Raw genomic sequence first — 14,683 nt, forward strand, 5'->3', positions numbered from 1 at the left:
TACACCTGCTTCCCTCACGGCCTGCTGACACTTTCCCTGATGCTCATAAACCTCAAGCTTCCATCTGCAGTTGCAATTTCCAACCACGCATGGGTGGGGGAGAAGGGTGGGCCAGTCACCCACTTGATAGTAAAAGCCGAGCCAGGCGGAGCGCAGGAGTCTGAGCCCCCAGCCCCTCTGCTGCCCCCCACTTCCGGTGTTCCTTTCTGTCTTCACCTCTGTCCATTTCTCAATCCAGAGTTTGCGTCTGAACTCCTAAAAGTTGGTACCACTCTCAGCATTCTCCCCAGGAGTTTCAGATTTGATTTCTGTTTGTTTTCTTTAAATCTCTGAATCCCTACTTCCTGGCACTGTGCCTGGCACATAGCAAGTGCTCACTAAATGCGTGTTGCCTGACCGAGCAAAGGATTACAGCTGTGTGTTCTCTGTTATTACATGAACATGACCTCCTTCTACACCTTCAAGGAAAGGAACAAAGGCCATGTCCACAACATTTCCTTGGCCTCTAAGTCCAGCTCAGGGCTGAGAACCCACCAGTCTCAGTGAATAAGGGAACAGGACTAATTATACCAGTTAGTTATGGCTACCTAACAAACCATGCCAAAACCCAGCGACTTAAAACAAAAGCCTTTACCTATTTAGCTCACAATTCTGCACGTTGGCAGTTCAGCCTGGGCTCAGCTGGGCAGTTGTTTTGGTCTCAACCAGGTTCCCTCATGCATCTTGTCAGGTACAAGCCACTGCTCGCTGAGCTCTCTCTCGGTGTCTAAAGTCAGCTGAGGCCACTGATCCCAGTGGCTCTCCTCCAACAGGCTAGCCCGGGTTTTTCCTTAGGGCAGGGGCAGCTGTCCTAAGGGAGAGTAGCAGTGCCCCAGACCTCCTGAGACCTAGCTCAAAACTGGTAAACCATCCCACCAACCACTTTCTATTGCCCAAACTAAGCCACAAAACTAGTTTAGATTCAAGGGTGGGGCAAACAGATTCTGCCTCTTGATAAGAAAAGCTAAGAATTACATCGTAAAAGGTGAGGACGCAGGGACACAAGGACAGTGGCGGTTTTCTTCCCAGCTAGAGCTGGGTGTGGGCACCTGGGCAGCACACAGCCAGGGTGATGGCAGCGTTTTCCCAGAGCTCATCTCGTGTTTCCAGCTGCCTGCTTCGTATCTCACTTGGATGTCTCAGGCATCTCCAACTTGAGGCGCTCACAAGGGAACCTGTGGTTTCCTAGCGCTCCCTTTGCCTGCGAGTCCGTGCTTCACCCACATTCTCAGGAAACCAGGAGCCGACCTCACTGCCTCCGCTCCTTCCACTTCTCACATCCAGTCTGCCAGCAGGTCCTGCTCATCATCTCTGTGTTTAAAACAGCCCATGCTCTGCCCTCTTCTCTCCATCTTTTTGGCCACTGCCCAAATCCCTGTCATCAGCAGCTTTTCCTCCTTCATGGAAGGAAATAAGCAGGGGCTGTCTCAAACTGTAACCCAAGTTGCATTCACTCTCTGGCTTACAGCCCCAGTGTGGTTTCCTATTCGGGAAAGACATGCGGAATCCTTCCGTGGCCAGGCACGCTTGCCGGGAACCCACCCTCACCAGCCTCTCCACCCTCGTCACCCTCCACTCTCCCAGGCACACCAGGCTGTTTCATGTCACAGCTCTTGCTCTGTCTTGTCCCTGGGCCTTTGGACTTGCTGCCCTTTTTGTCTAAAATGCTTCTCCTCAGGATCTGCAAGCGGTGGGATCCGTGCCACCATTCGGGGCTTGGTCAAATTTGACCTCCTCAGAGACGCGCTCCCTGACCGCCTGATCTAAAGCTCTCTCTGGCCACGCCCTCCACACCCGTGTGTCTCACTCCGTGCTTTTCACTGAACTTTTACTGGTTTCCTGGCTTGTGTCTGCCTCCCCTCAATGAAGCATAAGCTGTGTGGCTGGGACCTTGTCTGGTTCATCATAGTGTCCCCAGCATCCAGGACAGGTGCTCAAGAGAATCCATGAATGAAGAAGAGAAGAGGTGAAGGAAGCCTCTATGGGCCTTTGGGATTGAGTGCCTGCACATTAGCCAAGTCACCACTAGATGGGGACCTTTTGTTTACCTACTAATCAGAGCTGTAGCACCGCGTGCGGGTGTATGTGTGTGCCTGTGTATGTGTGTGCCTGTGTGCCTGTGTATGTGTGTGTACATGTGCATGTGTGTGTGCATGCACTGTGCATGTATGTGTGTGCATGTATGTGTGTCCATGTGTGCATGTGTAGTGTGCATGTGTGCATGTCCATGTGTACATATGTGCGTGTGTGCATCTGTGCATGTATGCATGTGTGCAGCTATGTGTGTATGTGTGTGCATGCATGTGGATGTGTGCACTGTGCATGTGTGTGTACATCTGTGCATTGTGCATGTATGCATGTGTGCATGTGGGTATGTGTGTATGTGTGCATGTATGGGTGTGAGCATGTGTGTGTGCCCATGTGTTTATGTGCATTCATGTACGTGTGTGTGTGCATGTATCCATGTGTGCATGTATGTGTGTAGGTGTGCATGTGTGCATATGTGCGTGCATGTGCATGTGTGCGTGCATGTGTATGTGTGCATGTGTGCATCGTGCATGTATGCATGTGTGTGCATGTGGGTCTATGTGTGTGCAGGCATGTGTGCATGTATGGGTGTATGTGAATGTGCGTTCATGTGCATATGTGTGTGCATGTATGTACATGTGTGTGCGTTTGTGCATGTATCCATGTGTTCATGTGTGCACATGCATGTGTGCATATGTGCATGAAGTATGCACGTGTGCATGTATCCGTGTGTGTGCATGTGCGTGTGCATTTAGGGTTTTCAGGTACAGCTTCCTCTTTCCAGATAACTCCACCTAGTCCACTCTCAGGGTCGGCAGTGAGGAGGGGAAGCCACCAGACGCCCTGGTTTGTGACCTCGGGGAAATTAGCTTCAGCCTCCTCATTTATGAAATGGTGCTAAAACCTAGTCATTCCTGGGGTGTGGTGAGGATTGCTGGTGTCTATCATCAAGTGCCAGATGTGCCTGGCACGCAGAAGATGCCCTATGGGTGCTCGCTGCTGTCCTCAGGGTGATGCACACCAGCTCCACATGGAGAAAAAGCAGCACCCTGTGGAGCCGGCCAGAGCTGGCTGCAGTCAGCCTGTTTGCTACTCTCCCTCTGCAAAGTCTGTGTCCTGCAGAAGCTGCCCTCCCACGCCTCCCTGGAACTTCTCACGTTGTGCCAACACCACCGAGCTTCCTGCCCCCTCCGCTCGCCCGCAGGAAATCTGCCAGAGCTGTTCACTCCTCTGGCTCTCCGATCCTGCAGCTCCCACTGTTCTAGCGCCTGGGTGCCCTCTGTCCTCCCACTCCCCCACTTCTGCCTCTGAAGATCCTTCCAGATGCATCAAGCCCAGCTCCCCAGGTAGCCCCCACCCTCTCAGGGGGTGAGGGCTACTTGAGCTCAGGCCTCCCAGTCACTGTCCATCCAGAGGGCCCAGTCCAGGCGCTGTCACCCTGGAAGCCCTTTTCTCACCTTCTTTCTCGTCCCTCTCTCTGTTGATCTGTCTTCCGGTCCTCCCTCTTCTCTTCCATCTCTTGTTTCCTTCATCTCGAGTCTCTAACCCTCCTTCCTTGCTCCCTGTCCCCCTCCCTCTCTCGTTTTGCGTTTTGTCCTCCTGTCTTTTCTGGTGCGTGCATCTGACATCCAGTTCTACTTCAATGGCCTGCCCCATCCCCAGGCCTTCCAGAAGTGATCTGGAGCAGCAGTCTTTCACAGTGGACTGTCACTTCTGTGGCATTCCTCAGCCGCGGACCGGGCCCGTCCTGACCTGGATGACGAGACAGACCGAGGCCAAGAAAAACCATCATTGGAAGCCACCTTTTAAAAACAAGCCCAACTCCAGACCAGGCATCTTTTTAATGTGCTAATGGAGAAACTGAGGCATAAAGAAAGGAACTGAGGGCTTTGGAATGCCTTTCTTACCGCGTGAACGACATCTCCACAAATAAGACGAGGCAGCAAGTGTGCAGTCCTGCCTGTGGCTAGCCCCTCGCCTCAGCCCTGCTCATCCCTGAATGATCTCCTGGGTGTTCTTGGTCAGTGTCAGAACTCTGAATACTCCTAGGTTGTCCACTGCAGCCCACACCTCTCTTTTGGGCTCCGGATTTCTGTACACGTGTCCACCTGCCTTCCCCTTACATGTCCAATACGTGTCTCAAACTCCGTGTGGCTCACACCAAACTCTTGCTGTCTTCATCATCAGCTCTCACCCCATCTTCATGAGCTCAGTATTTGGTGCCACTATCTACAGCCACTCAGGCCAGGAGCCTGGGATGCAGGCTCTGTTCCCCTCACACCCCACACCAAACCCATGAGCAGGTCCTGTCAACCCTGACCCGACCCGCATGGCATTCTCAGCATCTGACACTTCATCCCCACTGTCGCCGTGCTGGTCCCAGCTGTGGCAGTATCTCCCAGTGCTTTGCAACGGTCTCCTACTGGGGCCATTCTTTCCTCCCTGACTCTCCTCCTTCTCTGCACTATAGCCAGAGTGATCTTTCTGGGGAAATAGTAGAGCATCCTCTGCTTCACACGCTCCGATGACTCCTTTGCCTTTGACACAGAAGGCACGTGTCTTGCCCCATCCGACCCCATCGCCATTCTTTCCCAAGGCATCTCTGCTCCTAGCCCACTGGCCCTGAGGTCTCAGACCAAATGGCACCTCCCCAGAGGGGCTTTCTTCGACCACCTGAAGTAGGCACTCTTCTGTCCCCGACCCCCGATCTCTGTCATTCTACAGCATGTTGCTTTGTCTGAGGTGCTTCAGAGCACTTGGCCCTGTTTGACTGTGTCTTTATTAATGAATATGCTGCGGTCTCCTGCTCTTTTTGGAAGGCAAGCTCCTTCAGGGCAAGGATTTTGTCCTCCTCAGATCTCCTGCCCCCTAACATGCAGTAAAGGCTCCTTGCCGACCACCTTACTGGCCACACTCATATGGCCTACGGGCCAGTGCCAGAGCTGACCCCTAGGAGACAGGAAGCCAGGCTCTTGGGCCAAATATGCTGCTTCTGTGCTCTGGGGCCTCAGGCAAGTAGCTTCCCTCTCCAAGCCCGATTCCCCAGCTTTCAAATGTGCATAAAGATACGTGCACTGCCTATTTCATGAGTGCTTTTGTTCATTCACTCATTAAACAAGTATTGAGCTCCCAACACGTGTCTGGCCTTTGGCTAGGAGCGAGGGGGTGGGGGTACAGGTGCAAGCCAGCAGACCCCACACTGCTTAGTCCAGGGGTATGGTTCTCTGTGGGCTCTATGAGAACAAGAGCCCTCAAACAAGACAGTCTTGCGCCCTGCTCTCACGGAACTCTCTAGTTGTGGGGAGAGTCGTTGCACATGGACACAGAGAAATAAACAAGATCATTTCCGGTAGAGATGAATGCTGGAGAGACAGCGGGTAGCGTGTCGGAGAGTGGAGGCTGAGATGAGGAATGCATTCAGAGCAAACGAGAGAGGTCTTTGGAATTCGCAAAATACGAATTCCAGCAGTTACCATTTTCATCTTTTCCCTTTGGCAGAGGGAGGCAGTCAGAGGCCGGGAGATGGAGATGATGGATGTTCAGTTGGCTGGAACCCCATCTCTGCCTCCCACACCGGGTCCTCCCTGTACCACACATGTGTGTGCGTGTGGGCGGAGGGGGTGTCACTGCCGGGTAAGCTTGAAGTCCCTTGCAAAAATGCCAAGTACTTATGTAAGCCCACTCAAAGGAGGGATAACCAGATGGCCTGAGGGCAGCTGTCCCCACCACCAGGCAAACTGGGCCCTGGGCTCTGGTGACAGGTCTTTCTCTGCACTGATCTCTCAGTGACATTTAGAGTCGTGGACAGACCGAGTTGTTTTCTTCCTTTCCCTTCCCTGCTTACCTACTGCATCCCAGAGCAGCCCCTGGTTGCTAGGCAACCTGGGACCAGGCCTGGGGCAGGATTTTAGAACTCAGGGGAGGCTAGGGAGTTGGTTAACTCTTGCAGGGCAGCTCTTTGAACTGAGGTGCAATTAGGCTAGGGAAACAGTTGTTTTTGTTGTTGTTTTTTGAGATAGGGTCTCACTCTGTTGCCCGGGCTGGAGTGCAGTGGCGCAATCACAGCTCACTGTGGCCTCATCTCCTGGGCTCGGGTGATCCTCCTCTCTCAGGCTTCCGAGTAGCTGGGACTACAGGTATGCACCACCAGACCTGCTAATTGTTTGTATGTTTAGTAGAGACAGGGATCTCAGTGTGTTGCCCAGGCCCGTCTTGAACTCCTGGGCTCAGGTGATCCTCCCATCTCAGCCTCCCAAAGTGCTGGGATTACAGGTATGAGCCACCGCGGCCAGCCAGGAAAGGGGTTTTATTCCATAAGGGGTTAGTGACCTTAGCCCGATAGGTACAAGCACAGAGCGGACTCTTCAAAGAAACAGTAATAGAGAAAATCCCAGTGCTGTCAGCAAAGAGGAAAAGAAAACTTGGACAGAAAGAGGAATTTCCACATCTAAAAGGAAGGGCAGGAATGGAGCACCTAGGTAGGCCGCCCCCGTAGGTGGGCTGCTTTGGCCAGTCCTTCCAGCAGCCTTCTAAGTACCGGTGATCAGCTCCATTTCACAGAGGAAGAGATTAAGGCTCAACCATGAATACAAGGGGTGGAGCTGGAATCAGACCCAGCGCTGCCTGACTGCAAGGCCCCTTAGCAGGAGCACGAAGTTCCACGGCCTTACAGAGAAGCAAACTCCATCTGCCCCTCGTTCCTGCCCTGGGCCAGGGCAGACCATTCTGAGCAGTTTGCTGCAGATCCTGAGACTTAACACTGTGTGAGGGCCTCCAATCACGCACACACCCAGCACCCTCCATAGGGCAGGCTGGTGCGAGACAGAACGCCTGGGGTTTGAATCCCAACTCCTCTTTCCCTGGCTGTGTGGCCTTGGCCATCGTGCTTACCCTCTCTGAGCCTCAGAGTCCTCCTTGACAATGGGAGATAGTGCTCACCTCAGAGGTTTATCATGTGAGTTCAGGTGCTGTGTGTACAGCAGCTATCACAGAGGCTCGTACACTGAAGCTGCTGTTATTGGACCCATTTCATGGATGAGAAAAACGAAGCCCAGATGACTCAGGCCAGATGGTATGTTCCAGAGCACTGAAAAGGTTCAAGACACATGCGTCTTAATTTTGTCTGTTTCATGGATCAAACTCATCCCCTCTGTGGGTCTCAGTCTCTTCATGGCTACAATGGGGGGCTGATCTAGGTGGTTTTCAAGGGCACTTTAGCTCTGGAGTTTCCACAAGACCATGAATGCCAGAAGAGCAGGGACTGGGTCTGTCTTATTCTGTGCCCCTGGTCCCTGGCACAGCATTGGCACTGGGTGGGTACCCAGTGGATGCTCACTCAGTACTGGACAAGTAAACCAATGGGCCTGGGGCTCAGCGTATGTCAGCAGCAGACTCCTGATTACAACCCAGGTCACCTGGCTCTCAGCCCTGCTCCCGGAAGTAGGGGCTTGGCAGGGTGGGGGCAGGGATGACAGAGGCTGGCCTGGTCTTCACCGGCTGGGTCAGCTGAGGACAGGGGTGCTGATGCCTGGTACTGACGCAGAAGCCTCCTCCACGCTAGTGCCCTGAGCAGGGCTCTGGACTCAGGAGCCCTGGTCAAGGCTTCAGGAGCAACTGGCTGCTTCTGCTTTGCAGGGGCATCATGAGAAGAAAGCACAGCTCAGGTCAGGTACTTTCTGGTCCAACTCCCAGCCCCTCTGGCACCTCCTGCCACGGCCCAGCAGTGCCACCGCCTGGGGCTCCAACCTCTGCCCCTCAACCTTTGCTCCACTCTTTCTCATCTCCAGGGGTCCTGGGCTGGGAGAGTGAACAGCATTGAATAGAGAAGCTTCCCTGCGGAGTGCAGCCAGCCCACGGGAGCGCAGGGTGGAGGCTTGGGCTGGGCCAGCGGGGCGTCCCCACCCCTGTGGCGCAGACAGGTGGGAAGAGGCATGGGAAACTCAGTCCCTGGAGGCCTCCTTCTCCAGTCCCGTCTCCCCATCCCTCTTACCAGGTCCTGATCCCTTCCCCTCTCCTGAATGTGGTCTTGGAAGTGTCATAGAAGAGACACTTTGCTTTAGGTCTCAGAAGGACCACACCAGAGAGCTCCAACTCAGGAAGTCTCCCTGAGCTCATACAGGGAACACAATAGGGTTCTTTCCCTGTCAGCCACGTGCTGGTGGCAGTGAGCTGAGGCAGTTCCTCCCGGTGCAGGAGGCCAAGCCCCCAACCCACACGGCTGGTGCCAGGAGCCTCACAGTCCTAACTCTGAGTCTTGATGTGTGCTGAGCTGGAGTGGTGGGTGGAGGGAGCTCGGGAGACCAGGGGTCTGAGCTCTGGCACCCACCATGGGATGGAGGATGTATCCCCTACCCTAGGGGATGAGTGGCAGAGACATAGTAGTTTCCCAACCTCGGGAGAAAACAGAAGAACTCCAAGATGCACTCACAGCTGTGAATAAATACACCTGGGAAGGAAAGCGATTCATACAACCCGAAGAGGCCAGGCAGGAAGTGAGCCACACGCTGTAATGGGCCACATGTTGATTCAGTGCTCTTCACCCTCCCAGCCTGGGACCCCAGGACCCTCCCTGCTATGCTGGAAAGGATGGTGCTCACCAAAGGCCACCGCTGGGTGCCTCTGAATGTGCCTGCTGTTTAGACCAGGATTGCCCTGCACATACCCATACCCTACCAGCCCCAGAACACAATCTGGATGCCAAAGCCCCCCCACACTTGCAGGGCACTCTGCCCACTTTCCCTTGTCCTTGAATGGTCTCAGTAACATGTGAGTCCCCCTGATCTTCTTACCTATTTGCTTTGGTGGCCCTGGCAGTCCCTATCCTAGTGCTTGAGATGCAGTCGCCCTTGATAAATATTTGTCCAACTGGAGGGCAGCTGAGCCGTTTTGTTAACACATGACAGAACCAGGGAAACACGTTCTCAACAGTAACAGTTGTCAAGGGAAGCTTCAACATTCAGTGTAAGCTGAAGCGAACAAGTATTTATTGAGCATGTACTATCTACCAGGCTCTGGGTCCCCAGAGAGTGTGGGAGATACACTCACGGGCGGGAGAGGCCGGGGCAGGATGAGCATGGACGTTCGGAGAAGCTCTGGAGCATCAGGAAGCAGCTCAGGATTGCCTCCTTCCAGGCACTTGGAAGCATTTCATTTTCTAAAAGATCACCGGGTCAAAGAGGAGGTGAATGTTAAGGAAAGGCCCAGGTTCAAAGACCTTTCCCTACAGAAGAAGCTACTCACAAACCACGGTGCCATTGACGGTGTGGGGCTGCAGCCAGTCAGCACAGGCTGGCGGCCGGACTCCTTCAGTTTCTCATAGCAACAGTCACGTGCCCGGCAGCATCTGGGGTGAGACAAGTGGGAGACAGGGATGTGCCTGGGAGTCGGTCCCTTGGGACGTTGCTGGGGGACCTTATCCAGGGACTGGAACGCATTCACCTGCCTCCTCCTCTAGGCAGGAAGGCATTGAAGGCGGGGAGGCGAAGTATCAATAATATTAAAACTGGTCCTGGTGGCTCATGCCTGCAATCCCAACACTTTGTGAGGATGCGGCAGGAGGATCGCTTCAGTCCAGGAGTTTGAGACCAGCCTGGGCAACATAGGGAAACCTCCTATGTTTTTTAATTAAAAAAAAAATCTGGGCATGGTGGCATCCACCTGTGGTCCCAGCTACTCAGGAGGGTGAGGTGGGCGGATTGGTTGAGCCCAGGTGATGGGGGTGGCAGTGAGCTGTGATGAAGTCACTGCACCCCAGCCTGGACAACAAAGCGAGATCCCATCTTCTAAAAAATAAATAAAATAAAATAAAATAAAAAATAATAAAAACAACCACAGCTCATTAGCTACTCACAGAAGCCTATGAAGTACACTCATTGTTGCCCTTTTGTAGGGAAGGGAATGAGATTCCAAGAGGCCAATTTCCCAAACTAGGCAGCTGGAAAATGATAGACCCAGGACACAAATCTAGGTCCCTTCATTCATTTCACACTTTTGACTGAGCACCTACTATGAGCCGGGCACTGTGATGGTGTCGGAGGAGACAACTGTCTGAAAAAGCAGAGGTAGTCCTTGCTTTCATGACACCCAGAGGTGGCTGGGAACAGGATGGGAGAGCACTGGAGGAGAAACAACATCTGGAGAAATAACATCTGGCTCTGTCCATGTCCTCAACCACTGCACAAGGGACAGGAAGGCGGAAACTTAAGCTTGGATTCTAAGGCCTGAAAGGCCAAGAAAAATGTTTCGGTCTCCCTCTCTCACCGTTGCCATGTGCAAGTGAGGTTCTGCTGTTGATCAGCGTTGGCCAGTGATGTTCAATTTTGAATCAGCCTTTGGACTTTGACAGGGGAGGCACAGAGCATCAGTGAGGGGTGACAAACTTTGAAATAGGCAAATTCTTGTTCAATCCTAACTCTGCCCCTTAGAAGCTGCATTGCCTTTGGGAGGTGGTTTAGCAACTCTGGGTCTTGGGTCCTCACTGTCCTCACCTGTCAAATGGGCTGGTATCACTTTCTTGTGCATTCCCTGTGAGAATTAAATTAGGTTCATGTGGGGCCCGGTGCGGTGGCTCATGCCTGTAGTCCCAGCACTTTGGGAGACTGAGGCGGGCAGATCATGAGGTCAGGAGTTCGAGACCAGCCTGGCCAACATGGTAAAACCCTGTCTCTACCAAAAATACAAAAATTAGCTGGGCATGGTGGCGGGCACCTGTAATCTCAACTATTTGAGATGCTTGAACCAGAAGGCAGAGGTTGCAGTGAGCCAAGATCACACCACTGCACTCCAGCCTGGGTGACAGAGCAAGACTCCATCTCATACACACAGACACACACACACACGCACACACAAAATTAGGTTCATGTGCCAATCACCAGTCCCAGTGCTTGGCACATAATGGGCATTTCATAAGTGTCAGTTGCCCTTCCAGGGCTCTGAGGTCCTTCCATGGTTCCATGAGCCCACCCACGAGACTTGAGTTCCAGGAGTGATATTTAAGGCCCCACTGTGGGGACATATTTCTCCACACTAGGTTAAATGTGGCAAGGAACATTTTGCTTTCTTATTTCTTCAAATGAAATGACATGCAAACTGTCCTGTTTCCTACCTCCCCACACATATACTCACCAGGAGACACCCACCTCCACTTTTTCTAGGAACTCACACTCCCCCACCCCCATCCTTTGGAGTAGGCCTGGAAGCCAGGTTTGTGCCATGCGACCTCGCCCAGATGGACAACCTCTCCAAAGTGGGGCACTTGGATTCCGTCTCCCAGAAAATGGAACTAGGACTCGTGAGTCAGTTGTGCTGTGCCTATAGTCCTAAGCGCTGGAGGGCTGAAGGCAGAGCACTTTTACTGTGAGGATGAAACAGCTTCCAGAGCTCTGGGCAGGACCGACGGCATAATTGCAGAGGCCAAAGCAAAATGAAAGCACGGGGCCCTTTATTAAGAATTTCAAGATGGCAGCAGCGGAGCAGTAAACCACATTTAGGCCCTTAGGAGTGCCAGCCCCTGCAAAACTTTACAGGTCACACACACACTCAAGAAGCTGGCCCTGACACTGGGTTTCTCAAGGCCCATCCTCAGAGTCACCTTCAGTTCTTCCTTCTATTAGCCTGAGTTTTCTGTTCCTGATACTCTCTCTCTGGCTTCGAGCATGAACTTTAATGCAAAAGAAATGATAGGTGGCCTCAGAGCCTCTGCACCCACCTGTCAGTGTCATCCACAGGGATCCCTCTGCCCCCAAGCCCACAGTAGCAGCCGTATCTGTAATAGGAGAAGAAGGCACTTCATCCTGTGATGTGTTTGACCATCCTCTGACACTGCCAGAAGCTGCTGTGGGTGGGGACTGCCACCGCCAATGAGGAAACAAGGAAGAAGGACAGTTGCAATGTGCATGACGCTGCCTTGACGTCCCCTCCCCTTACTAGAATGCTTAGTGTTCGGAGTATCACCAGATCTCCAAAGCAAAGTGCAAGGGGGCATGACTGGAATCAACAGCCCCTTTCCTGGGGAAGAAAATAGGCTCAGATCTGCTCCCGTAACACAGCTAGTTTTTTGCTAACCCGGATGAATGCCCGGTTTCCATGAGGTTCAGGACAAGGCTCTCCTGTCAACCAAAGTCTTCCCCCTCCAAGCAGGAAACCACCATCCTAGGCAGAAACACCCTCGAGTCTGATGCAACATTAATGGGAAAAGTTCAAAGCCAGAAACGCCAGCCCCTCCAGATGTCATCAGGCCTTTGCAGTCTCACAGGAGAAACACAATACTTTAAAGGGAGGAAAGGTATCCTCCATTCTTTTTTTAAAAATGGCAAGAACACATGAACTCAGCTGTTTTTGCTTCTCCAAGAGGCTTATGAGAGTGGGCACAAATGCATACACAAAGTGGTTTGCTGAAGCATCATCTGTGATACCAAAAATTGGAAACCACCTACATGTCCACCAACAGGGGGATAATAACAAAATTATGTGTCTCAAAAATAAACTATATTTAATAGCGCTATCTCTAGGCGATTGGGATGGAAGAGAGAGAAACAAGCAACATTCATTCTATACATGTCTCTGCTGTCTGATGTCTTTTCACAATAAGCATGTGTTCCCTTTCTTTTCTTTTCTCTTTCTTTCTTTCTTTTTTTTTTTTTTTTTTTTTTTTGAGATGGAGTTTCGCTCTTGTTGCCCAGGCTGGAGGGCAGTGACGTGATCTGGGATCACTGCAACCTCCATTCCTGGGTTCAAGTGATTCTCCTGCGTCAGCCTCCTGAGTAGCCGAGATTACAGGCACCCACCACCACGACTGGGTAATTTTTTATATTTTTAGTAGAGATGGAGTTTCGCCATCTTGACCAGCTGGCCAGGCTGGTCTCGAACTCCTGACCTCAAGTGATCCACCCGCCTCGACCTCCCAAAGTGCTGGGATTACAAGCGTGAGGCACCACACCCAGCCCAGCATGTATTCCCTTTCTGTTACGGTGTTTTAAACGTGTGTGTAAAGGCTGCATAGAAGATGTATATCAAACTCTTAACAGTGGTCACATCTAGCCTTAGGGAAAAAACTGGGGTCTGGGGAGGATGAGGAGGAGCTAAAGTAAGGTAAACCTTGTTGCTATGTACTCATTTATTTTACTTGCTAATGATAAGCATGTATTAAATTTGCAATAAAAATGTAATAAAATCACGATCTTGAAGAAGAGAAACAGAGATAGAGTGTTGGGGAGTTTCCTCAGGTGTCTTCCCATCTCACTATTGTTTTTAGTCTAAACGGGTGTAGGGGAAGAAGCCTAGGGGTAGTCACTGCTGCCCAGGCAGTCCCTGAAGGCATACTCAGGGACTGATCATCAGGACACACTGAGCGGCTGCAGAGGAGGTCATTCCTGCATACGGGGGCCCTCCTGCACTATCACCTTGAAAATTATAAATTCCACCACTCACTGTGGGGAAAGGAAGTCTGCTTTTGCCTTCTTTGACTTAGGGACTCAGAAGTTATTGTGGGCCGGGTGTGGTGCCTCACGCCTGTAATCCCAGCACTTTGGGAGGCCACGGTGGGCAAATCATGAGATCAGGAGTCCAAGACCAACCTGGCCAATATGGTGAAACACTGTCTCTGGTAAAAATATAAAAAATTAGCTGGGAATGGTGGCAGGCACCTGTAATTCCAGCTACTCGGGAGGCTGAGGCAGGAGAATCGCTTGAACCTGGGAGGCAGAGGTTTTAGTGAGCTGAGATCGCGCCACTGCACTCCAGCCCAAGCAATAGTGCAAGACCCCATCTCAAAGAAAAAAAAAGCTATTGTGACTCAGCTGAAACAGAAGACAAGAAAGTGGATCTGGACAAACCTCCACTCAATGAATCCAGCAAAAGAGTCCATGAGTCTTCCAACAGACCCCAAACTGTTTCCTAGTAGGTCATTTTTCACTTTGCAGAGGTAAGCAATGGGCTCTCCTGGCAGCAATGACTTATAACTACCAATTATCCCATACGTCGCCATAAAAATGTCTTTCTGATAAGCATTAATCATTCTTGAATTAGCTAGATATAAACAAAGGCTACTAGCAACCAAAGGAACGCATACTCCTGGGGGTGAGAGGGATACAATAGTAGTCACACTCCCTTTCTAGCAAATGGTTAGCAAACTCTGATTTCCTAGACACTTTATGAGATCCCTGAGCACCTGCAATCCCAGCTACTCGGGAGGCTGAGGCAGAGAATTGTTTGAACCCGGAAGGCAGAGGTTACAGTGAGCCGAGATCACACCACTTTACTCCAGCTTGGTGACAGAACGAGACTCCCATCTCAAAAAAAAAAAGTTTTCCCCCAAGTTCAAAATAAATGCTAATTTTTAACAAAATCAAAAGCAAATATGGTCAGCTTCACTATAATCTGGGAACTTACATATGCAGCCCATAAATATGCCTCAGAGTACAAAGGGCTTTAGTATTTGAAAGGAAAGGACCTGTGTTCAAATCTGAGCTCTGCCAATTTCTAGTTGTATGACTGTGCATAGGAAATGTCCCTATTTGAGCTTTGGTATTCTCATCTGTAAAATTGAGGATAAATGAATCCAATATTAGGATAGCTTTAAGGTTTAGATAATGTATGTGAAAGTTTTTTTGTTTTTTTT

General features: G+C 51.4%; 1 long non-coding RNA gene across 3 annotated transcripts in view; it reads right to left on the reverse strand.

The window, feature by feature from the left end:
* Positions 1–612: 612 nt before the first annotated feature.
* LOC116566399 overlaps positions 613–14,683 on the reverse strand; it is a 23,090-nt gene continuing 9,019 nt past the window's right edge. Inside the window, exons 3-6 of one of the 3 annotated variants that reach the window (XR_004275846.1) lie at positions 10,073–10,159; positions 9,307–9,409; positions 1,288–1,436; positions 613–850 (exon numbers count right to left, since the gene is read on the reverse strand). This is a non-coding gene — a long non-coding RNA (uncharacterized LOC116566399). The remainder of the gene's footprint in view (positions 851–1,287; positions 1,437–9,306; positions 9,410–10,072; positions 10,160–14,683) is intronic. The other 2 variants (XR_004275847.1, XR_004275845.1) reach the window with 2 other exon arrangements.

This window comes from Sapajus apella, unplaced genomic scaffold (genome assembly GCF_009761245.1).
Source record: "Sapajus apella isolate SASKATOON/1434 unplaced genomic scaffold, GSC_monkey_1.0 scaffold43, whole genome shotgun sequence".
Classification (NCBI taxonomy): Eukaryota; Metazoa; Chordata; class Mammalia; order Primates; family Cebidae; genus Sapajus; species Sapajus apella.